The following is a 25,811-nucleotide window of genomic DNA, read 5'->3' as shown; positions in this document are numbered from 1 at the left end:
ATGTGAAAATAGCCTCAGGAGTGAAGCATCTTGCAACTCAAGTGAGTTCTCAGCTCACTTTCCTATATTCCCACCCTACCTCCGGGTCCACAGATCGTGGCCTGGTAATTTTTCAATACTTTGTTAATTTTATGATGCTTTCCGATAAAATGTTTTGTCCAACTTTCTGAATAATTTATACAAATGATTTAATTGACCATTATCCAAAATAGAAGTCCAGTTTGGTACCTTTTAAAATACAGTTACTGTGAATAGTGCCATACTGTTTTCCATAATGGTTGAACTAGTTTACAATCCCACCAACAGTGTAAAAGTGTTCCTATTTCTCCACATCCTCTCCAGCACCTGTTGTTTCCTGACTTTTAATGATTGCCAGAAATTTCTAACTGAAGATTGTTGAGATGGTATCTCATTGTGGTTTTGATTTGCATTTCTCTGATGGCCAGTGATGATGAGCATTTTTTTTTTTCATGTGTCTGTTGTTGGCTGTATGAATGTCTTCTTTTTTGAGAAATGTCTGTTCATATCCTTTGCCCACTTTTTGATGGGGTTGTTTGTTTTTTTTTCTTGTAAATTTGTTTTGCGGAGTTCTTTGTAGGTTCTGGATATTAGCCCTTTGTCAGATGGAAGTAGATTGCAAAATTTTCTCCCATTTACCAGCAGGTTGCCTATTCCTCTGATGGTAGTTTCTTTTGCTTATTGCAGAAGCTCTTTAATTTAATTAAGATCCCATTTTGTCTATTTTGGCTTTTGTTGCCGTTGCTTTTTGGTGTTTTAGACATGAGAGTCTTTGCCCATGCCTATGTCTGAATGGGTACTACCTAGGTTTTCCTCTAGGATTTTTTATGGTATTAGGTCCTAACGGTATTAAAGTCTCTAATCCATGCTGAATTATTTTTTAAGTATAAGGAGTAAAGAAAGGATCAGTTTCAGCTTTCTACTTATGGCTAGCCAATTTTCCAACACCATTTATTCAATAGGAATCCTTTTCCCATTTCTTGTTTCTCTCAGGTTTTGTCAAAGATCAGATGGCTGTAGATGTGTGTGAGGTATTATTTCTGAGGACTCTGTTCTGTTCCATTGTTGGTCTATGTCTCTGTTTTGTTCCAGTACCATGCTGTTTTAGTTACTGCTTGTAGTATGGTTGAAGTCAGGTAGTTTGATGCCTCCAGCGTTGTTCTTTTGACTTAGGATTGTCTTGGAAGGAATCACCGGGCTCTTTTTTGGTTCCATATGAACTTTAAAGCAGTTTTTCCAATTCTGTGAAAGAAACTCATTGGTAGCTTGATGGGGATGGCATTGGATATAAATTACCTTGGGCAGTATGGCCATTTTCCACGATATTAATTCTTCTATCCATGAGCATGGTATGGTCTTCCATTTGTTTGTGTCCTCTTTTATTTCACTGTAGGCAGTGGTTTGTAGTTCTCCTTGAAGGGATCCTTTACCTCCCTTGTAAGTTGGATTCCTAGGTATTTGATTCTCTTTGAAGCAATTGTGAATGGAAGTTCATTCATGAGTTTGGCTCTCTGTTTGTCTGTTACTGGTGTATAAGAATGCTTGTGATTTTGCACATTAATTTCATATCCTGAGACTTTGCTGGAAGTTGCTTATCAGCTTAGGAGATTTTGGAGGCTGAGACAATGGGGTTTTCTAAATATACAATCATGTCATCTGCAAGAGGGACAATTTGATTTCTTCTTTTCCTAACTGAATACCCTTGATTTCCTTCTCTTGCCTAATTGCCCTAGCCAGAACTTCCAACACTATGTTGAATAGGAGTGGTGAGAGGGCATCCTGTCTTGTGCCAGTTTTTCAAGGGAATTTTTCCAGTTTTGCCCATTCAGTATGATATTGGCTGTAGGTTTTGTCATAATAGCTCTTATGATTTTTTTGAAGTATGTTCCATCAGCTACCGAATTTATTGAGCATTTTTTAGCATGAAGGGCTGTTGAATTTTTGTCAAAAGCCTTTTCTACATCTATTGAGATAATCATGTGGTTCTTGTCTTTGGTTCTGTTTATATGCTGGATTATGTTTGATTTGTGAGTGTTAGACCAGCCTTGCATCCCAGGGATGAAGCCCACTTGATCCGCGGTGGATAAGCTTTTGATGTGCTGCTGAATCCAGTTTGCCAGTATTTTATTGAGGATTTTTTGCATCTGATGTTCATCAGGGATATTGGTCTAAAATTCTCTTTTTAATGTCTCTGCCAGGCTTTGAGTATCAGGATGATGTTGGCCTCATAAGGAAATGAGTTAGGGAGGATTCCCTCTTTTTTCTATTGATTAGAATAGTTCCAGAAGGAATGGTACCAACTCCTCCTTGTACCTCTGGTAGAATTCAGCTGTGAATCCATCTGGTCCTGGACTTTTTTTTTGGTTGGTAGGCTATTAATTATTGCCTTAATTTCCAGAGCCTGCTATTGGTCTATTCAGGGGATTCAACTTCTTCACCGTTTTAGTCTTGGAAGAGTGTAAGTGTCAGGAAATTATCCATTTCTTCTAGATTTTCCAGTTTATTTGCGTAGAGGTGTTTTATAGTATTCTCCTGATGGTAGTTTGTATTTCTGTGGGGTCGATTGGTGATATCCTTATCATTTTTAATTCGCGTCGATTTGATTCTTCTCTCTTTTCTTCTTTATTAGTCTTGCTAGTGGTCCTATCAATTTTGTTGATCTTTTCAAAAACCAACTCCTGGATTCATTGATTTTTTTTGGAGGTTTTTGTGTCTCTATCTCCTTCTGTTCTGCTTTGATCTTAGTTATTTCTGCCTTCTGCTAACTTTTTGAATGTGTTTGCTCTTGCTTCTCTAGTTCTTTTTAATTGCGATGTTAGAGTGTCAATTTTAGATCTTTCCTGCTTTCTCTTGTGGGCATTTAGTGCTATAAATTTCCCTCTACACACTGCTTTAAATGTGTCCCAGAGATTCTGGTATGTTGTATCTTTGTTCTCATTGGTTTCCAAAGAACATCTTTATTTCTGCCTTCATTTGTGATGTGCCGTAGTCATTCAGGAGCAGGTTGTTCAGTTTCCATGTAATTGAGCAGTTTTGATTGAGTTTTCTTAGTCCTGAGTTCTAGTTTGATTGCACTGTGGGTCGAGACAGTTTATTTATAATTTCTGTTCTTGTACATTTGCTGAGGAGTGCTTTACTTCCAATTATGTGGTCAATTTTGGAGTAAGTACGATGTGGTGCTAAGGAAGAATGTATATTCTGTTGATTTGGGGTGGAAGTTCTATAGATGTCTATTAGGTCTGCTTGCTGCAGAGATGAGTTCAATTCCTGGATATCCTTGTTAACTTTTCTGTCTCGTTGATCTGTCTAATGTTGACAGTGGAGTGTTGAAGTCTCCCATTATTATTGTATGGAGTCCTAGAGTCTCTTTGCTGTAAGTCTCTAAGGACTTGCTTTATGAATCTAGGTGCTCCTGTATTGGGTGCATATATATTTAGGATAGTTAGCTCTTCCTCTTGAATTGATCCCTTTACCATTATGTAATGGTCTTCTTTGTCTTTTTGATCTTTGATGGTTTAAAAAGTCTGTTTATCAGAATATTGTTGCAACCCTGCTTTCTTTTGTTCTCCATTTGCTTGGTAAATCTTCCTCCATCCCTTTATTTTGAGCCTATGTATGTCTCTAGTGTGTGAGATGAGTCTCCTGAATACAGCAGACTGATGAGTCTTGACTCTTTATCAGTTTGCCAGTGCGCTAACATTGGAGCATTTAGTCCATTTACATTTAAGGTTAATATTGTTATGTGTGAACTTGATCCTGCCATTATGATTATTAACTGGATTTATTTTGCTTTCGTTAGTTGATGCAGTTTCTTCCTAGCCTCGATGGTCTTTACATTTTAGCATGTTTTGCAATGGCTGACACGGTTGTTCCTTTCCATGTTTGAGTGCTTCCTTCAGGGTCTCTTGTAAGGCAGGCCTAGTGGTGACAAAATCTCCTATAAGCATTTGCTTGTATCTGTAAAGGATTTTATTTCTCCTTCACTTATGAAACTTAGTTTGGCTGGATGAAATTCTATGGGTTTAAAATTCTTTTCTTTAAGAATGTTGAATATTGGCCCCCCACTCTCTTCTGGCCTGTAGAGTTTCTGCTGAGAGATCTGCTGTGAGTCTGATGGAAGCCCTTTGTAGGTAACCCGACCTTTCTCTCTGGCTGCCCTTAAGATTTTTTCCTTCATTTCCACTTTGGTGAATCTAGCAATTATGTGTCTTGGAGTTGCTCTTCTAGAATTATCTTTGTGGGATTCTCTGTATTTCCTGGATTTGAATGTTGGCCCTGCCCTACTAGGTTAGGGGAAGTTCTCCTGGATGATATCCTGAAGAGTGTTTTCCAACTTGGTTCCATTTTCCCCCTCACTTTCCAGGCACCCCAATCCAGATGTAGATTTGGTCTTTTTTACATAATCCCATACTTCTTGCAGGCTTTGTTCATTTCTTTTCTTCTTTTTTCTTTGGTTTCTCTTCTTCTAAGCTTCATTTCATTCATTTGATCCTCTATCACGATACTCTTTCTTCAGTTATTCCCGAGTCAGTTACTGAAGCTTGTGCATTTGTCACGTATTTCTCGTGCATGGTTTCATCTCTTTCATTTAGTTTTATGACCTTCTCTGCGTAATTACTCCTAGCCATCAATTCTTCCACATTTTTTCAAGATTTTTAGTTTCTTTTCTGCTGGAGTAAATGATTCCTCCTTTAGCTCTGAGAAGTTTGATGGACTGAAGCCTTCTTCTCTCATCTAAAGTCAAGTCATTCTCCGTCAAGCTTTGATCCGTTTGCTGGCCCGATGAGCTCGGCTCCTTTGCGGGGAGATACACTCTTATTTTTGAATTTCAGCTTTTCTGCCCTGCTTTTCCCCATCTTTGTGGTTTTATCACCTCTGGTCTTTATTAGTGGTGATGTACTGATGGGAGGACTTTGGTGTCAGAGTGTCCTTCCTGTTTGAGTTTTCCTTCTCACAGTCAGGACCCTCAGCTGTAGGTCTGTTACTTGGAATTGCTTGAGGAGTCCCTCCAGACCCTGTTTAGCCTGGGCTTATCAGCAGCAGAGGCTGCAGAAGATAGAATATTTCTGAACAGCGGAGTGTGCCTGTCTGATTCTTGCTTTGAAGAGCTTCCTCTCAGGGTGTACTCCACCCTGTGAGGTGTGGGAGTCGGGCCCTGCCCCTGGTAGGATGTCTCCCAGTTAGGCTACTCAGGGTCCAGGGACCCACTTGAGCAGGCAGTCTGTCCCTTCTCAGATCTCAACCTCCGTGTTGCGGGAGATCCACTGCTCTCTTCAAAGCTGTCCAGACCAAGGTCGTTTGCATCTGCAGAGGTTTCTGCTGCATTTGTTATTGTTTACTGTGCCCCTGTCCCCAGAGGTGGAGTCTACAGAGACAGGCAGGTTTCCTTCAGGCTGCTGTGAGCTCCGCAGTTCGAGGCTTCCCAGAAGCTTTGTTTACCATGGCCTCAGCGCTTAATGGTGAGAGCCCCTCCCCAGCCTCCTGCTGCCTTGCGTGCGTCACAGACTGCTGTGCTAGCAATGAGGGAGGCTCGTGGGGTGTGGGACCCTCCCGGCCAGGTGTGGGATATGATCTCCTGCTGTGCCTGTTTGCTTAAAAGCGCCCAGTATTGGGGTGGGAGTTACCCGATTTCAGGTGTTGTGTGTCTCCAGTTCCCTGGCTGGGAAAAGGGATTCCCTTCCCCTTGCACTTCCCAGGTGGCCCGATGCCTGCGCCCTGCTTCAACTCTGGCTGGTGGGGCTGCAGCAGCTGACCAGCACTGATGATAGATCGGCACTCCCCAGTGAGATGGAACCCAGTATCTCAGTTGAAAATGCAGAAATCACCGGTCTTCTGTGTTGCTCGCGCTGGGAGTTGGAGACTGGAGCTGTTCCTATTCGGCCATCTTGCTCTGCCCCCCGGCTTATATCTTATGTATATATTGTGAAATCACCTTTAAAAATACCAAGGTGATATCATCCAAATTACTTTAAGCCATGACATAATGGATCATTTCCCTGTGTGATTATGGGGTTAACTTCAGTTGGATGCTTCAGATTTTTTGATATTCTAATAATATGTGTGCTACCTGATTTCTATTAATTTGAAAAAGTATGTGGTATAGTGTTAAAATTATTATCTGGAACATCAAAGGAATTTTCAGTTTTACTATTAAATGAGAACAGTTTCCTACTTAAAACGAATATTGATCCAAGACCCCTCTCTCATATGACTAGTACAGAGACCCAATAGGCACTGGAATAAGTGTACAAAACTGAGGTGGATACACCAGCGATGAAACAGACAGGAGTAGCCAGACTTGCCAGATTCATGGGGTAAGTTCCAAAATGGAGATAAAATAATGTTGTTGTTGCTTTATGAATAGTAATTATTGTCATAACCAACTTAATGCTGTGAATTAATATGTGCTGATAAGTTGTCATGTAGCAGGTACTTATTTTTATTGAGAAATTTTAAGGTGATGTGATGGGTGCCTCATGCTTATTATCTGTATTTTCCCCAAACAATAATGAATTTGAATATTTGAATTTTTATGGCTTTTCATAACTACCTTTGAATCTTTTCAGCTTTCTGAACTTTAAATTGTAAATTTTATTACAAATTAATAAATATTAATAAATTCAACCCATTCTTTATTCAAAAAAACCTATTTGCCGAAATTTTTAATTTAGTATAAAAATTCTATAAACATATACATATGCTTCTCAAAAAATAAATAAATAAAATGCTCTTTTATTTTTATCTTGATGGGACCCAGGCTTTGGATAAAATGACTGCTGAGATGTAAGTTCTATTAGGTTGCTGCAGAGATGTGTTTAAATTAGGAATATTTCAATTCAAAATTATGTACCTTGATAGTATATACTATATGCAAGTTGAAATTTTCTTTTTTCTTTCAAATTATATAATTTTTTACTGTACCAAAAATTACATTTTTGAGGTATAATAGGGACTACTAGTAGGTTGTAGACATTATTCAATTTTTAAAATAAAAATGGCAAAATAAATGATAGAGTATTTCGAATCTGGCCTGATTCAAAATATGTTTTTTCAGTTCTGCTAGAAGAAAAACTATGTTTATGGTCTTGAAGTTCCCATATATACGTATATAATTATATATATATATATATTTATATGTATATATGTAATTATATATATACACATACACCAGAACCACCATTTTTTTCTTCTTATGAATTCCAATTTAATTTGAATTATAATGTATTATCTCTGTATGCAACTGCAACAACAAACAACTAAAGAGGAAGAGTGATTCTTACAAAGCAATTCTTACCAAATTAATCAGTTCTTATTAAGTAAAATCCTATATATTAATGCGCTGAGCAAACAAGCTCAATTATATTCTTGAAATACAGCCCCCAAAATAGTCCTCAAAATAAGGTCAAGATCTGGACCAAGGCACTTTCAAGAGGATTCTCTTGCAATTTATAATTGGTGCTTAGTAAACTATAGAAAATTCAAGTTTAATAAAAAGAATAAATTGTTCATTGAGTGGTTGAAGAATTATCAAAGAAAGGGAGCTCAAAATAAGTCCTTCCTTACTATATAAAAGACAAATATTTATCACATTTATGACTGTAACTCCTTGGAGAAAATTATTTAGAATCTGATGTTTTAAGGTGATTTATTACATATGGAAATAGTGTTAAATACATAAATGGAATGAATAAGATAACAAACTTGAAGATCGATCATAGCATTTTAAAATATGATTACCATTTTATTTAATATTTCAAGATTTTTAAAGAAAATATTTTTAAAATATTTATTATAGACAGTGTGATATTTCAGTGGAAGCTGAATGAATTTGTTTATAGGCAATGTTGAGGAAATACTACTCTGCAGAAGGCGTGATAAGCTATCACTGTGTTGGAAATGTTTATCCAATTTCTACTTACATAAATCACAGCAAGTTGCAATGTTTGTTTAGTTATATGAAAAATAAAACTACAATAGTAGATTAATATATAAGAAAAATTATATGAGCTCTACCTTTGAAAAAATATTTCAACTATCCTATCAATTTATATTTTAATTTAAGTTCACTAAATAATGAACGTTATGCATAGTAATTGAAATTATTTTAAATTTATCATATAATTCCCCCAAATATTTAATACATTATCTTAAAACTTATACTTACACAAATTGCTTTACCTGCTCTACGGGAAAAATGCATAATTACATTCAGTTGTTGAGGAAAGAATAGATCCTACTGGTGACATTTTTTTTCTCATATCATTCAAAGTGATTTGTACTCTATGCAGTCAACAATACAAAATGAATATGTTGGAAACAGTCTTCAGTGCTCTCATTTACGCTTGATTCAACAGGATTTTTGACCAGATATGTATGTTCCTAAAGTCAATAGCAACAAATCATTTTGGGAGAGTATTTGTAATATATTTGATTGATAAGCACAAAAAGAACAGAAAGGAAAACACATCAACAGATTAATGATAGAATAGATCATTGAGTGTTCATTCTTGATTTTGCTTTCATATTTTTGTAATTGTTACAAAGCCTATCACTATTAGGGGGATTTCGAAATTCCCAAGATCAAACATAACCATGTGACGGGCTTAATCATAGCCTCCCCAAAGATAGCCAAACCTTTAATTCCCACAACCTATGAATAAGTAACTTTACATGGCAATATCAAATTTTTCAAATATAGTTCAGACTACAAACTTCAAGATAGGGAGATTATTCTGTATTATCCTGGTTTCCTCAATGTAATCTTTTGAGACCTTAGATGCACAGAAATTTCTCTGACTGGAAACAAGAGAGAAGTGGCAGAAGGGAAAGTCAGATTCCAAATGTCAAGAGGTTTTACCATGCTGGTTCTGAGATGTAGGAGGACATGTGCCAGGACCAGAGAGGAATCTTTAAGGAGGAAGGGCAGTCTCAGGGACAGCCAGGAAGGAAAGAGCAGTCTTAGCTCTATAACAGGAATCTGAATTCTGCCAGCAATCTGAATGAGATTGAAAGCAGTTCCCAGAACCTTCTTATAAGTATCCCGCTGACCAACAGCTAAGTTTGATCCTTTGAAACCCAAAGAAGAGAAATTAGCAAATGCAACTCCAACATCTGACCTAAAGAGCTGTGATATAATAAGGTGTTGCTCTAAACCACTAGGCTTTTTCTAACTTATTTTAGCAGCAATATAAATCTAATACAAGCATGAGTAAGTCCTGGAGTTGTACAGATTGGTGATTATAGTTAATAAAAATGTATACTTGAACATTGCTGACACTAGTGTTAAATAATCTCACCATGAAAAAAGTATGTGAAGTGATGAATATATTAATTAGCTTGGTTGTGGTAATGTCACAATGCATGCATATATCAAAACATAACATGGTATGCTGTAAATATACACAATATTTACTTGTCACCCATACATTAATAAAACTGGGAAAAAAGAAAAAAATACTGAATCTAACACAAGCAGCATGTAAACTTATTTTATGTATTAACTTATTACTAGCCTTCCTAAAAGTTTCAAATAATTTATATATATAGTGTATATATAATAATTTATATATAGTGTATATATGATATAATTTATACATAATTTATATAATATATAATTATAATATATTACATTATATATATTATATTATAATTTATATATATACTGTATATATATAATTTATATATATACAGTATATATATAATTTATATATATACACACACTGTAGGCTTTTTTTGTATAACAAGAGCTAGGAAAAAGAACATTAAGTCATTGAGCAAACAAAATAAATTTTCAGATTCAAAATTTCTAAATAAAATCTGCTTACTGAACAATCTCTTGTCAGCTCATTCAGTACTATGCTGGCAACTATTTGATTACATGTATGATAATTTTTATAATTTTTAGTTGTGTTTAATTGTTTAGGAATTGATATCTAAATACCCATGTCATCTTAATATAAAAACTTTTTAAAAAGACTCTTGATTATATGGCATTGCTTCATTAATTTCTTTATTTCCCTGGAGAAAAGCAGATGGTACACTTATTCTAAGTCTCTCTTTTCCATTTCTTCCAAGTTCATTGAAAGCTTTTTCATATAAAATTTTCTCTATCATCAGTAATGGTAGTAAGAGTAGCTAATTCATTATTTAAGCTTACCATGCATTAAGCAATGTATTAAGTGCTTTACATTTAAGACTCTTAATAATGCCACAAGATAAATACTATATTTTCTCTATATTTTCAATAACAATCATGAGACCCAGTGATAAGTTGCCCAAGTTAATCTATCTGATAAGTGGAACTGCCTGATTATCTGAACCACAAGTATTTAAGACAAAGTCTGTGCTTTTAAGCGCTATTCTATCCTACTTTCCAACTAGGTAATGTGGGCTTGGGCTCTGGTGATTCTTCTATCTACTAAATAATAAAAAGTAAATTCAAATATTTTATTCCAACACTAACTAGAAAGCAATATATGCTAAATAGTTCTGGTTTAGATTTGTTATTTCATTTTTAAAATTATATATTTCCAAATATTTCTGGTTTAGTACACATTCTTTATAAAATGTTAACTCTTCAAAACCATCTTTATTCAGCATCTCTTGTGTTGTACGTATTGATCTAAGTCTGAACATATGGCAGTAACTGCATATGTAAAAAAAAAAAAAATAGTAATAATAATTACCCACATAGAATAGTTATACAATTCTAGGTCTAATGTGAAGTGATAAGAAAAGAAATTAAGCAAAATATGCATTAATCATATGATAATAGATCATTTAATGAGAAACAGAGCATATAAATAAAGGGATGAATAAGGGTGTTACTTAAAATGCTGAAGTGAGATAAGACTTCACTAGCGAGGTGCCATTTGAGCAGAGACTTGAAGAAGGTCAGGGATTGAGCCACATGGCTTTCTGGAGTAAGAGCTTTCCAGGAAAGGGGGAGAATAAATGCAAAACTCATGAAGCAGGAGTGTACATAGCATGTTTGCAAAAACATCATAAAGACAGCATAGTTGGATCAGAGTGAATTAGGGATAGACACATATACTATTAAGTCATAAAACTTATGGGGACCAAATCTGTTGATCTGAGTGAGATAGAGTGATGTGATATGGCCTGTGTTGACACAATTACTGGAATACTGTGTTCTAAACAAAGTCTATGATGGTAAAGGTAGAAGGATTTCTATTTAAAAACCTAATCAAAAAACGAGGTTACTATGAATCACAGCTTGAGCTAGGGTGGTAAAGTTATGAGATGTTATGAGAGTTATGAGATGTGGTATGATAAATACAATTAACAAGAGATTCATTGAAAAAGAGAGTCAAATAGGATATCATTATGTATTAGATACAACAAAAGAAAGACTAAGAGATATCAAGGATGACTTGAGGGGTTTTAGTTTTAGCAATCTGAAGAATGGTATTACACTTGAATCAAATGGGAAAGTTGACAGAAGGAGCTGTTTTGAAAAAGAATATGAGGAGTTTGATTTTGAACATTATAATTGAGACTTGTATTGGACATCCTAATAGAAAGGTGGGGTAGATAATTGGATATATTAGTATGCAATTCAAAGGAGATGTTCAGATTGGTAGGTTTATATCATAAATGAGATTTCAAATCATAGGACTAGATGATGTTATTAAGAAATGCAGTAAATTTAAATAGAGAAAAAAACATACACCTGAATTCTGAACCCTTTTTACCCCAAGATTTAGAGATTAGACATGATGAAGTACCTGCAAAGGAGACTAAGAAACTTTGTAAAAGGAAAACCTGGAGAGTGTTGTCAACTGAAAATACAATAAGGATATTTTTGTCAATAAGGAGAGAGTCATCAACTGTATGAAATGCTGCTGCTACTTGGGAGGCTGAGGTGGAAGGACCATTTGAATCCAGGAAGTTGAAGCTGCAGTGAGCTGCTGCCCTCCAGCCTGGGTGACAGAGCAAGATCTTGTCTCCAAAAAGAAAAAGAAAAAAAAAAATGTTGCTGATAATTCAAGCAACATGAGTATGGAAAATTGACCATTGGATTTAGTGATTTGGTCATTGACAGTGTGATTTCAGGAATGTGGTAGAGATAAGACACTGATTAGATAGGGTTCAAGTGTGAATGAGAGTAGAGAAATATAAAAAAAAAAAAAAGTATAGAGAACTTCAAAAAGTGTTATAAATGGGGCCAGGCACGGTGACTCATGCCTGTAATCCCAACACTTTGGGAGGCCGACGTGGGTGGACCACGAGGTCAGGAGTTCAAGACCATCCTGGCCAAAATTGTGAAACCCCATCTCTACTAAAAATACAAAAAAAAAAAAAAAAAAAAATTAGCCAGGTGTGGTGGCAGGAGCTTGTAATCACAGCTACTCAGGAAGCTGAGGCAGAAAATTGCTTGAACCCAGGGGGCGGGCATTTCAGTGAGCTGAGACTCCGTCTCAAAATAATAATAATAATAATAAAGTTATTGATGAGTTGTAATAGTTGTTAGAATTCCTATGAGGTTCCACAGCATGAAACGTATGAGACAGTATGCTAATGAGTATGATAGAGTAAAGGGGATACATTTTATAATCCTGAGGAAGGAACAATTCTGGGAGCAATATCCTTAAACAGATTAAAGTGAAGTTAATTATAGAGTCATCAGGAATAATATCACATAGCAATAATAAAACACCAGAAAGTCCTGTATTACTTCTTTCTAATTTTTTGCTGACTGTAAATTTAAGAGAAAATATTGATTGATCCTCTCCTGAATTTGAGTAATATGGATTTTTGTTTTTCTTAATAAAATATGATTTATATTTTTTCCAGAAGGCAAACAACTTTCTTTAACTTCTTACCCAGTCTATGTATAGTGTATAAAAAGTTGTATCACTAAGTGATACATTTAGAGAAAGGGACTCCTGTTTTTTCCTTGATTAGTAATTTTTTTTCTTGTATCAGTTGGATTCACCTAGGGAATATAAATTTATATAATTTATATTTAACTCTTATGCCTGACAAGATGCTGACATTAGTAATGATATATAAATTAACTAATAATAAGTTTTAAGTGGTAATTAAGCCTTGATATAATTTAAAGCAGAAGCATCAAGTGAGAAACAAATTCAATTTGGTATACTTTTAAACTCTTTAAAGTAAAAATGTAAAACTTTTTCACAAAATACAGTGCTGTGAAATATGAAAACCTTTTCAACTTTATTTCACTAATTTATCTCTTTCTCTCACTGTTTTCATCATTTCTCCCCTGTGGTGGTTTTGCATGACACTATTTCTCTTTCATAAGTTCTAATTTGAACAATTTTTCTGGCAATGGAAATTTAAACATATTCTCACTTTTATTGCCTTATTTTTATTGTTGCTGTTTTTTTTTTCTTATTCCAGATATATTGCATGATTAATTTTCGCAACTAGAAGATATATAATGTATATAGACTATATTTCACACAAAGACACTGCACATCTTATTACAGAGGAAAAGTGATGATTCTTGGTGTTACCACTTACACAATGTATCATGGAGTACGTAGTGTAAAGTTATGAATCCTAACGTTAAATATCAGAATGTTCTTGCCATATGAAGCATGAAAACTAATGTGAGCATAACCTTGTCTTCTTGTCTATGAAATTGTGTTTCCAATGGCAAAGTTTTCTCAATATCATTACCCTCTGGAGGTTATGCCGTGTCCTAAAGTAAAGAGTCTGTACTTTGAAGTCAGCGTGATTTTGGATGACTTTCTTAATAGATCTGAACTTCCAATTTCTCATCAATAAATGATTATCTTTCTCAGTGGTTTTAACAGTGATTATACAGGCTAATATATATAAAGTACTTCGCATAAAGAATGGCACATTGTAGAAGGTCATTAGGTTTTTTTTTTTTTTTTTCACTGTAATACAGGTAATACTTTTGATGTTTTAAAATGTATTTACTCATTCACTAAATCTATTGAGTGCTTACCATGTCCAAACAAAATTCTGGGTATCAGGATGAGAGTAGTTTAAAAAATAAAAGACAAAAGTAGTTTAAAAAATAATAGATCGCAGTGGTGCGATCTTGGCTCACTGCAAGCTCCGCCTCCCAGGTTCACGCCATTCTCCTGACTCAACATCCTGAGTAGCCGGGACTACAGGCCCCCGCCACCTCACCCAGCTAATTTTTTGTATTTTTAGTAGGGACGGGGTTTCACCATGTTAGCCAGGATGGTCTCGATCTGATCCGCCCGCCTCGGCCTCCCAAAGTGCTGGGATTGCAGGCGTGAGCCACTGGCCCAAAGGTTGCTTCTTATCCATTTATTGTGCCTTACGCATTGCCCTTTCTCACTTGAATTGCTTGCATGGAACTAGTCGTTGTCTTCACTTCCCTGACATATATTCAGAAGACATCTTCATCTGGGACCAGTTTGAATTGATCCTGCATGCTTATCTCTTACTCAGAGTATATTTTTTCCTTGATCTATCCTATCAACACATGTTTCGACAGATGAGGTCATGAGGTTTACCCTATGCTACATGACCTGCTCAGCTTAATAGTTCTGTAATAATCATCATTGAAATTGTATGTAAACTGGATTGTTACAAAGAGGTATTTTATGCAGCAATCAAAATTTGGTAATGCATCATTTACTTAGTTTTGAGCATTCTTGGACTTAAAATCTTTATTTTTTCTTATTCCAGTCTATACTTTCTGCCCTAAACACAATGAGTCTGGCACGCCTTTGCATAACCATGATTCATAGGAGTCTCATTTCTCTAGGTTTTGTAATAGATTCTGAAGAGAAATAGATGAAAAAAGCATGCCGGTGAATTTAGTATACTGACAGGCTCGTGTCTTCTCTTAGTATTTACTGTGTTCTTGCACTTTGAATTAGCAAATCTCAACATTTCTATATCTGACGTGGCAAGCTCATTGAGTGAACCAATTTTTGATCAGGTTGTGCCTAGAATAAAGCTAGACAAGAGAGATAAAAAAGTTTATAAGATGCTTAAAGACCACTGAAAAAAAATGTATATGTATGTATTTATTTTTCTTTGCCTTACTTTCTACTCCAGTTTGCTTTTATCATTACATGTTGAACCCAGGATGAGAAAACCTTGGTAAAAGTTCTTTTCCTTCTTCAGGATGATAAAAAAAAATCTCTTTTTACTTTTAAAAATTAGATCTAATACATTATACTTGCATGTTAATAGGCTTATCATAAATTTCCCTAGGAAATTTGCAGATTTCTCCTGAAACTTAGAAAAAGGCAGAATATTCTGTACTAATCATTTTTTTCTTGTCCTATTTGTTTATCTATTCATGTATTTACTTTTCATGGATACATAAGAGTTGTACATATATAAATATGTTGTACATATATAAATATGTTGTACATACATATATATGGCATAAAATACCTCTTTGTAACAATCCAATTTACACACAATTTCAATGATGATTATTACAGAACATATACATATATATGTACAACATATTTATATATGTACATATTTATATATGTACAACTCTTATGTATCCATGAAAAGTAAATGTGGTATTTTGATACATGTACTAATCATTTTTTGATACATGTGCTAATCATTTTTTCTTGTTCTATTAATCTATTCACATACTTACTTTTGTGCATATTTATATAGTACAACTCTTATGTATCCATGAAAAGTAAATGTGATATTTTGATACATGCATACCACATGTAAAAATCAAATCACTGTATCTAGGTTATCCATTACCACAAAGATTTATTATTTATTTGTCATGGGAACATTTCAAATATTCTATCTATTTTGACATATACAATAACTTAGTAACTAGTCACCTTACAGTATGAAATTGAGCTCTAGAACTTATTTCTTCTGCCTAACTGTATGTTTGGTTCCATTAACCAAATAAACTCCACACAGTTCCATGATTATTCTCCAGAGCTATTTTCTCCAGTTAGCAATATAAGTACACGCAGTTGAGAAAGGGTATTTTCAAGGTGGTATTAGATTGTACTCTTAATGAAATTTGAAACTTCCTAACATCTGTATTCTTAGTGTCTCGTGGAATCTGAGCTACAAATTGTGAAATGTATTCTGGTTTTCTATACATATATGACATCTCACTGTTTACCACCTGTTGTAGTGCACCAATATTATACAGGTTTGCTGGCAAAGCCCTGCATTTCTTTTTCCCCAGTATTACCCTTTGTGTTTATCTCTACCAACCACCTGGCACTCTCCTGCTTTCACAAAAAAGCAGGGTGGGTTCATCCTCAAAATGAGCCTCCCTGTTACCCAGAAGACAGATGAAATAGTGTCCTCTCACAGATGGTCTGTGATGTATACCTTGGCTGAATATCTAATCATGACAAGTAATCAGGGATTAACTGCAAGTTGCTAGAATCAACTTAAATTGTGACACAAACGTATGCTTTAAAAGCGAAAAATAATAAAAGTATTATTTCAAGATGATAAAAACTTCGGCAACTATACTTTATCTAAAATATGTGTTTCACAATTGTGTTTCATTTTAGTGCCACATGTGTAAACAGTTCAAATGTGTCAATGCAATTATGAAATATTTCTTTCATTGTAAAACCAGTATTTTTATGATTGCACTTTAAAAAAGGCTAGTTAAAATGTTCAAACATTTAATAAATGTTTCAATTTATTGAATATTTCAATTTAAAATTTTTCAATTTCAATTTCAATAATAAATATTTCAATTTAAATATTTTAATTCTTTGGAATGATGAAGTTACAATGCTTAAGCATTTCGTAAGTATTTACTCCTTTAAAAGGAATGTTTTAACCATTTAAGATGGTTTAACAAAAAAATATTTTGGGGTTTTGAAATATTTTTTCAAACAAGACAAACATAAAGTTATAGCTAAAATCTCAATAGTATGTTGTTTGATTTGAGAGATGGAAGGTATTTGTCTCATTTGGTTTTACTGAATGATTCAGCTATGCCATAAAAGTTAGAAATATCAACTCTTGGGTTCATAAGAACACTTTATTATCTTCATTGTCATTAGTTATTACTTGAGATATTGCAATCTACTTTTTCTTCAAAAGACTGTGTTTTTCCTAAACATATTCAACCCAGCCTAGACCAAATTCTTGCATTTTTAAAAGATACAACATGTTCTGCTAATATCTCCAGCAAATTTTTTTTGAAGTTAATTTATATGTAAATATTTTAAAACATGAATTTTACCCTAATTAGCATTTCTTATAAGAAAAGAAAAATAAGCAATGGCAATTTTACTCTGCAATATTCTTGCATATGTTTATGATTAATATGCTCTGACGTTATGCTATAGCTCAGACATAGGTAAAATGTGATTCAAGGTTAAATTAGTTGGAGAGTATATCTGAGTTCTCACTTTATGGTAAGGAGAATGGTCCTCTAACCATGTCCAACGCTTGCTGTCGGTGGTATGGACTCTGTGTTTAGACTAATGTTAGGAGAGATATATATATGTTATTATCACTGGTTGACATTCTATTTCCTTAATTTTTACTAATATCTATTCCCCAGAATACTCCAATTGCTTATGAATAATATTTCAGTTCTGTATTTAAACTTCCTCTGTAAAGCTTGCACTTTGATTATAGACATAGGTTGGTTTGACTGAGCAGAATGCTTCCATCATTATTTGGATAAAATAATGATAGTTTTCCTTTGGAGAATTACTCCTTAGCTGTTTTGTTTTGTTTTGTTTTGTTTTGTGACAGAGTCTCACTATGTTGCCCAGGTTGGAGTGCAGTGGCACGATTTCAGTTCACTGCAACCTCCACCTCCCAGGTTCAAGCGATTTTCCTGTCTCAGCCTCCTGAGTAGCTTGGATTTCAAATGTGTACCACCATGTCTGGCTAATTTTTGTATTTTGGGTAGAGAGGGGGTTTCACCTATGTTGGCCAGGTGGGTCTCGAACTCCTGACTTCAAGTGATCCACCTGTCTCGGCCCTCAAAAGTGCTGGCATTACAGACATGAACCACTGTGCCCAGCCGCTTACCTGTTCTTAATCCATTGGTTTCAAAACCTGATAGTCTAGCTTCAGAGTTGAACATATTACCTAGGTCATTCTGTGTCTACACTATATATATATATCTATCTATATATATATCTATATCTATATCTATATATATATATATGTTTCTATACATATAGTGTATATAGTGGCTCCTCGATTTACGATGCAGTTGTGTCCTGATAAACACATCATAAATTGACAACATTTTAAGTCAAAATGCCATTCTTTACAACAGTGATTAATTAAGACGTCATAAACATGACCAAAACTACACAAAATTAGTATCAGTTTTAAAATTTGGACTGGAAGTGCCTGAAACAAATTATTTTAAGGGGGCAAGATTCAGGCAGAAAGGCAAGAAGTATAGAATTTTAGAGCTTGTTGGGATCATATTTACCAACATTATTAAGAAAGCCAGCCTGAAAATTAAGCCATCGTAGAGGAAGCCAGAGAGACAAAGAGGCAGGCAAGTCCTTAATAACACTGTTTGAGGCTCGGAATTCATTTGGTCTTTCTTTGAACTACCAGTAACTTAAACTACCAGTTATGTTGTTTCGAGTCAATATAGTTGAACTATGTTGTGTTGTGTTGTGTTGTATTGTATTGTATTGTATTGTATTGTATTGTATTGTATTGTATTGTATTGTATTGTACAGTATTTCATGAGTTAGTTTGGCATTGAATTTCTGCACAGAAGAGTGGCATGTCTATTATTTCATCTTAACATGCATACATTTGAACTCAGATACTTCAGTTTACCCATATTCCTCAGCCATTTCCATTATGTCTGAGAAAGCGAACTATTAACAAAGAGATAATAGATACATGAAAATGATGCTTATCAATTTAACTAACTTTGCATTTTTCTGCCATCTAAAATCAACATTTATTTCTAAACATCTTAAATTGTTTGTGATGTTCACAGTCCTGATAAATAAACACAAAGGATGGATCATTGAACTCAGTAACTTCAAAAACATAAAATGATCAAGAGTGCCAACATCATCAAACACTGCTGTTAAAAACACAGGCTGGGGCAGCAGTTCGTGAATTGCATGGATACTTCCACATTTGCACTCAGATTTGAGTTAATTTGAATAAGATATTTAGTATCCACTTCTGTTGTTCTCATTATCCAAAGTGTTAACACATTAGATGAGGCACAGGGTGGTGTGTGTGGGAGGAGATGTTCCTCACATCAGTGAGGCTATTGATAGAAAATATATATATATATGTTGTGTTATCCAGATGTTCATCCCATCTGTTTTAAAACAGTTATTCAAAGAGCTAATGGTGAATAGAACTTCAAAGAACTAGCGAGGTAAACTGAAAAGGAAATGTGGTCAGTTATCTGCTTTGATAATTTGTAAAGTATATTCTGGGAAAACAGTTTGAGGTATTGTTCCCTTGATATATTGCATATTAGTTTTTATCACTTTAAAATTATGATTAAAGTTGTCAACATTTTATAAGCAAGTACTCATTACAATTCCTGAAAATATGTATAGAAAAACTTCAATGAATTGTTTTGAGCATTTTCTTAGTAAATGTAAGTTATGCCCTGTGAGCCAAGTATGTGTTTATATCGCTATCTGCTGAGATTCATATGAACTGACTACTCTTACTCACCCTATACATGGGATTAGGTGATGAAATAAACGGTGCAGGAAACAAGGAGAAGGCACTAATTCAATCCTGTAACCCAAGACTGTTTTTGCTCAGGGTATAGGAGTGAAAGGATCATTCTGGGCTGCAGCCGTACAGAGGCACCCATTACCTCAACAAATTCAGCCCCCAAATGTCAGTGTAGGGTAGATGATAAAACCTAAGTGTGAATCTATTCCCTGAAGAAAACTTAAAGATTTATCACTTAAAAAGTTAGGGAAGATTTTATGTCCTGATAATGTGCATTATTGATTGAAAATGTCTACACAGCTTAGAAAGGATGTTGTCAATTTATTTATTGATAACAATTTTTAAAATACATTGCCAAGAGACAAATAATGCCCTAATTCTGCTCTCAGGCATGGCCTTGATATTTTCTAAATTAAGATGAATGAATCATATATGCCTAAGGAATTGAACTGCATAAATGCAGGTTGTTTCTACATCAAGAGAGAGAAAACAGAACTATCAAAAGAAAGTATTGAAACAGAAATTTATTTAGAATTTGTATATATTAGTACTGAATTGTATTAATATATCATTTTTAGGAAACTTATTCATATTTAAATGTATTAAATTGTTCCTTTTTATTTTGAAAACTATGTTCTGCTTCATTCCTGAGAGTTCACAGCAAATTTAGGAAATGCTCACATTTTGCAACCTGAACAAAGGAAAATTTAGGTGTTTGCCTGATAGTGTTCAAGTGGAATTGAACACTCCTAAAAATAATTTTCTTTAAATACGTCACATTCTTTATTATAAAGAAATGATGATAGTACTTTTCAAATTCCTACGTGAAATCTAATTGATAATTTTAAGTGATTTTATTTCATCTGTATATAAGGGTGCCGAGAAGTAGTAAGATAGATGGAGGGAGAGGGAAGGCAGAGACAGGAAGTGAAGTGTAAGAATGACAGGCACTGAAAGACATGCCCAAGGGCACATGCCATAGAGATAAAAGGAGAGTCAGTGGGAGACCAGGAAATGAGAAGGCAGAAGAAGCCAGACCTAGAGGAGGCAAGGATAAAAGAAAATACAGGCATAATTCAGAAAAATTGGAAAGATGAAATAAAAATAAATCATATAACCAGGAAAGTCTTGCTGATGAGAAGCCTTAAAGAATATAGTCTAATATTTGTCATTGTAAACATATAAAACATGTTAATTTATTGAAAAGAGATAGTTCCAAACACAACCCAAAAGTTCAATTGGTTAGGTTTTTATTTGGATTTCCTTTGTAATGATATCATCCAAGCTTTTCTACAACTAGAACAAATTTGAGTACTTTCATTGATCTGGTTTCATTGCCTTTATTTAAAGGAACAGAGCACTCACAAATGAAGTATAAAATAAAACTTTACATTAATATAAAGAGATACTCAAAATTATATATATATACACACACACATATATATATAGTGTACATAGAGGCTCCTCGATTTATGATGCAGTTGTGTCCTGATAAACACATCATAAATTGACAACATTTTAAGTCAAAATGCCATTTTGTAAACGTGATGGGATGGAAAAGACAGTATCCAAAAAGCACCAGCAACACGGTACACTGTAGAGTATCATTTGTTTACACTCATGATCTTGTGGCTGGCTGGGGTCTGCAGCCTAGCATCATGGGAGAGTATTTTACCATACATTAATAGTCTGGAAAATACCACAATTCAAAATTTGATGAAACATTTCTACCAAATGACTATGGCTTTCACACCACCATAAATTCAAAAATTGTAAGTTGAACCATTTAAAGTTGGAAGCCATCTGTATTTACATACTAAAACATTTTAATTTGAGGAACTATTTAATAAACTACATGGTATCTAATTTGCATGTTAAAATATTTCAGATAACTTTTTACCAAAAGCATATTCATGTTTTTCTTTTTCATGTATATTCTTATTAATATTCTACTTAACCAGCATTTGTTAGTGCTCCTTTGGTTATAAGGGAAAGAACAATAGTTCTTTCTAAAGCAATGAAGGATGTTACAGTGAGTTTTTCAGGCATGGCTGTATTCAGAAACCCAATAAGACCCCTGAGGAATCTGTTTCTTTTGATGCCTTTTGCTTGTGTCCCATGGTGTTTGGCTTTAACTCTCAGTCAAGATTTGTCCATGCAGATGTATATCAAGGCTGCTGACAACTCAATAGCTAAATTCATAATTGCAATTACTAAGGAAAGGAGCCCTTCTCTCTCTCTCTCTCTCTCTCAGCATAAATACAACTTTAAGGAATAATCGAATTGGTCTTATTTAGGTCTCTTGTCATTGTTGGTGGGCATAGCATTGTGATTACCATAAAGAAGGCCAATGAAGTAGTTTTCTAAAGGAAAGCCAATTTTTAAGAAGGTAGAATTCTGAGCAAGCAAAAAACAGGTGATATAGACAGACATTTCTCATTTCTTAGCAGTTTGGCATATACATGTATGTTTCTAATAAAGACAGTTTCCAATTGTCCCCAGCTAATAGAACACAACTATCTTAACTACAACTGAATATATCCTGGTTGAAAGCAGAACATTCATAAAGCAGAGTTTTATACTTCTCCTGTATATCTCATGCTATCAAAAGACACTTACTATCATATTTTTTTGAGACATATGATAATTCTATTGAATGAGAGCTTGCTTCATAAAGCCAAGCATCCTCTGTCTTCAAATAAAATAAAAGGAAGTCCAAATACTAAACACGTTAAGACAGAGCCCCCTCCTACTTAGGAATTTTATTTTTATTGACATAAATTGCACAGTGGAGGTATCAAAATAGAACTCAGAGACAGTTAAAGTGCTGAGAATTTACTTGCATATATGTGGAAAAATTGTGAAGTCTGTTGTCCCGATCTAAGGTAAGGCAAAGCCAGCATTTATAAAGGAAATAGCCATAGTTTCTCTCTCTGTCTCTCTCTTTCACAGACACACACACACATACACACACGACTGGTTTGTTTAGCATATCCTAGTTTGTCAGGTGGGTTGCAGTGGAGTTCTGTGCAAAACCATTACTGTTTCACCAAGTCTACTAAATGTATTTTTCCAAGATCTGTGTGAGCCCATTTTACTCATTGGGCTGCAGATTTTTGATAGAAGCTATGTCCATGCATGGCTTATTCTATATTGATGGGAGAAAAGTCTAATTCGAGCAGAGAGCCAAACAAACATGGAGTCCTGCACTGTAGTCAAGATATTTCTCTGTATTTACATATGGAAAAAAATGACTGCTGGTCTCTTATTACATAATGGACACTGTATAAAGGATAGGGACATGTCAGTAATAAGATAGCTTCTCTTTTTGCACTCATGGTATTTACTGATTTTTTGTTTTTATTTTTATTTTTTTAATTTTTTTTTTTTTTTTTTTGAGACAGAGTCTTTCTCTGTCACCCAGGCTGGAGTGCAATGGCGGGATCTCAGCTCACTGCAACTTCTGCCTCCCGGGCTCAAACTATTCTTCTGCCTCAGCCGCCTGAGTAGCTGGGATTACAGGCAGCTACCACCATGCCCAGCTAAATTTTTTTTTTTTTTTTTTTTTTTTTTTTTTTTTTTTGTATTTTTAATAGAGACAAGGTTTCACCATGTTGGTCAGGCTGGTCTTGAACTCCTGACCTCAGGTGATCCACCCGCCTTGGAACTCCCCCCTTGTGCTGGAGATACAGGTGAACCACGCACCGGTCTCATGGTGTTTACGTGATAGAGAAAGTAACATCCAGTTAGCATCCATTGTGCTCTACATACTGTAATAAGAACTTTGTATGCATTTATTATTATAAATATTATCCTTCATAACCCAATGAAAAAAAGTGTCGCATTATTCTGATGAGCCAACAGATGTTTTTAGTTCATTTTTATTAATCTTATACAGTAGATTATGTAACTAATTTAACTGATTTAAAATGAAAAATACACAGCTAGATCTTTTTGTATGGACATGTTTGGATTAATTCATAATTCATATATATGTTTACTATTGTGTCATAAAGACCTATACTATCTTACTTTATTTTATCATAAGAAGATGTATCTTTCTCTTCCCTAAACCATTAAAATTCTCTTCCTAAAACATGTCTAGGATTATAAATAAATTTCTTCTACAATTAATATAATTTGAATAAGGTGTGACTAAGAAATATAATTCTAGAGCTGCACCCTTAAGCATTTTAAGAATGAGACATAATAGGTTAAGTAAATGTTTGCAGTATTTTATTTTATTTTATTTTATTTTTGAGACGGAGTCTCGCTCTGTTGCCCGAGCTGGAGTGCAGAGGCCGGATCTCAGCTCACTGCAAGCTCCGCCTCCCGGGTTTACGCTATTCTCCTGCCTCAGCCTCCCGAGTAGCTGGGACTACAGGCGCCCGCCACCTCTCCCGGCTAGATTTTTGTATTTTTTTTGTAGAGACGGGGTTTCACCGTGTTAGCCAGGATGGTCTCGATCTCCTGACCTTGTGATCCGCCCGTCTTGGCCTCCCAAAGTGCTGGGATTACAGGCTTGAGCCACCGCACTCGGCCCATGTTTGCAGTATTTTAGTCGGAATAAACTTCATTTGGCTCAGTCTCTAGAAAAACTAATACAATACTAAGCTATATTTTTAAGAACAAATTATATTAATTATTTCCCATATTATACTTGGTTCCTCATAAGAAAATTAAACCAATATTGGCATTGCCTTCAACAAGCTGCTTTCTGTATAAAGGGAAACTTTGCTGGGTGCAGTGGCTCAAGGCTGTAATCCCAGCATTTTGGGAGGCTGAGGCGGGTGCATCATCACCTGAGGTCAGGAGATCGATACCAGCCTGGCCAACGTGGCAAAACCCTGTTTCTACTAAAAATACAAAATAAGCCAGATGTGGTGGCAAGTGGCTGGGAGGCTGAGGCAGGAGAATCGCTTGAACCTGAGAGGCAGAGGTTGCAGTGAGCCAAGATCGTGCCATTGCACTTCAGCCTGGGTGACAGAGCAAGTCTCTGTCTCACAAAAAAAAAAAAAAAAAAAAAAAAAAAAAAAAGAAAGAAAGAAAGAAAAACTCTAAGCGTGAAAAACATGGCAAATAAATTATCTTAATCTACTATCTACTTACAATATTTAGAAGATAATAGCTCGAATCTGGGAAGAACACATATGTGACTTGTGTAATTTTTTCTGGCATGTTTATAATCAATTATTTTGTGAGCAGCAGCACATTATAATAGGTTGTGTCCATCAGGGTTTTGTTTCTTAAATAATGCATTCTGAAAAGAGCTGAAATAATCATATGGGATATAGTCTTTGAATTGGAATCTAAGGTAATCTAATCTTTTACATATAACTTCAAAATTTGAAAAAATAATGACAATAATTAAATTATGTAATTTATATCAGTGTCAATACTTATTCAAAATTTCTTTCTAGTGAAAATTTATTTCTATATTACCAATCAAAAATTGACACAATATTTTTTCTTAATTTAGTAATTAGATGTGTGTTGGCATATTGATGGTGTATTTTTTTTTTTTTGATCTACCAAGACTTAATAAGAACTTAATTTTGATTTTATATTTTAAATTATATTTGATATGTAGTGATATTAGATTTTTTTTGTAACTTTCAATCATGGAAAGGGTCCATCTTTCTTTACCAAAGATAATTGACCAGGAATAGCACCAATTCATCCTTGGCTCAATGTTCATTGATTGCACTATCTCAACCCACTAGAATTTCACTCAAACTAGAGTTTTACAGTGTTAACAATGTTATAATCGAAAAGAATTAATCTAAAGGAAGATTAAAAGCCAAACTTTCCAAAACCACTATGAAATTACTAAACCTGCCACTTTTCTTGGCAGTAAAGATTTTGGGGTCCGGGCACGGTGGCTCACGCCTGTCATCCCAGCACTTTGGGAGGCCAAGACGCGCGGATCACGAGGTCAGGAGATTGAGACCATCCTGGCTAACACGGTGAAACTCTGTCTCTACTAAAAATATATATATACACACACACACACAAAATTAGCCGGGAGTGGTGGCGGATGCCTGTGGTCTGAGCTACTCAGGAGGCTGAGGCAGGAGAATGTCATGAACCTGGGAGGCAGAGCCTGTAGTGAGCCGAGATTGTGCCAC

Source organism: Papio anubis, chromosome 11, assembly GCF_008728515.1.
Source record: "Papio anubis isolate 15944 chromosome 11, Panubis1.0, whole genome shotgun sequence".
Taxonomy (NCBI): Eukaryota; Metazoa; Chordata; class Mammalia; order Primates; family Cercopithecidae; genus Papio; species Papio anubis.
The sequence above is the reverse complement of the archived record's forward strand: the minus strand, read 5'-3'. Positions refer to the sequence as shown.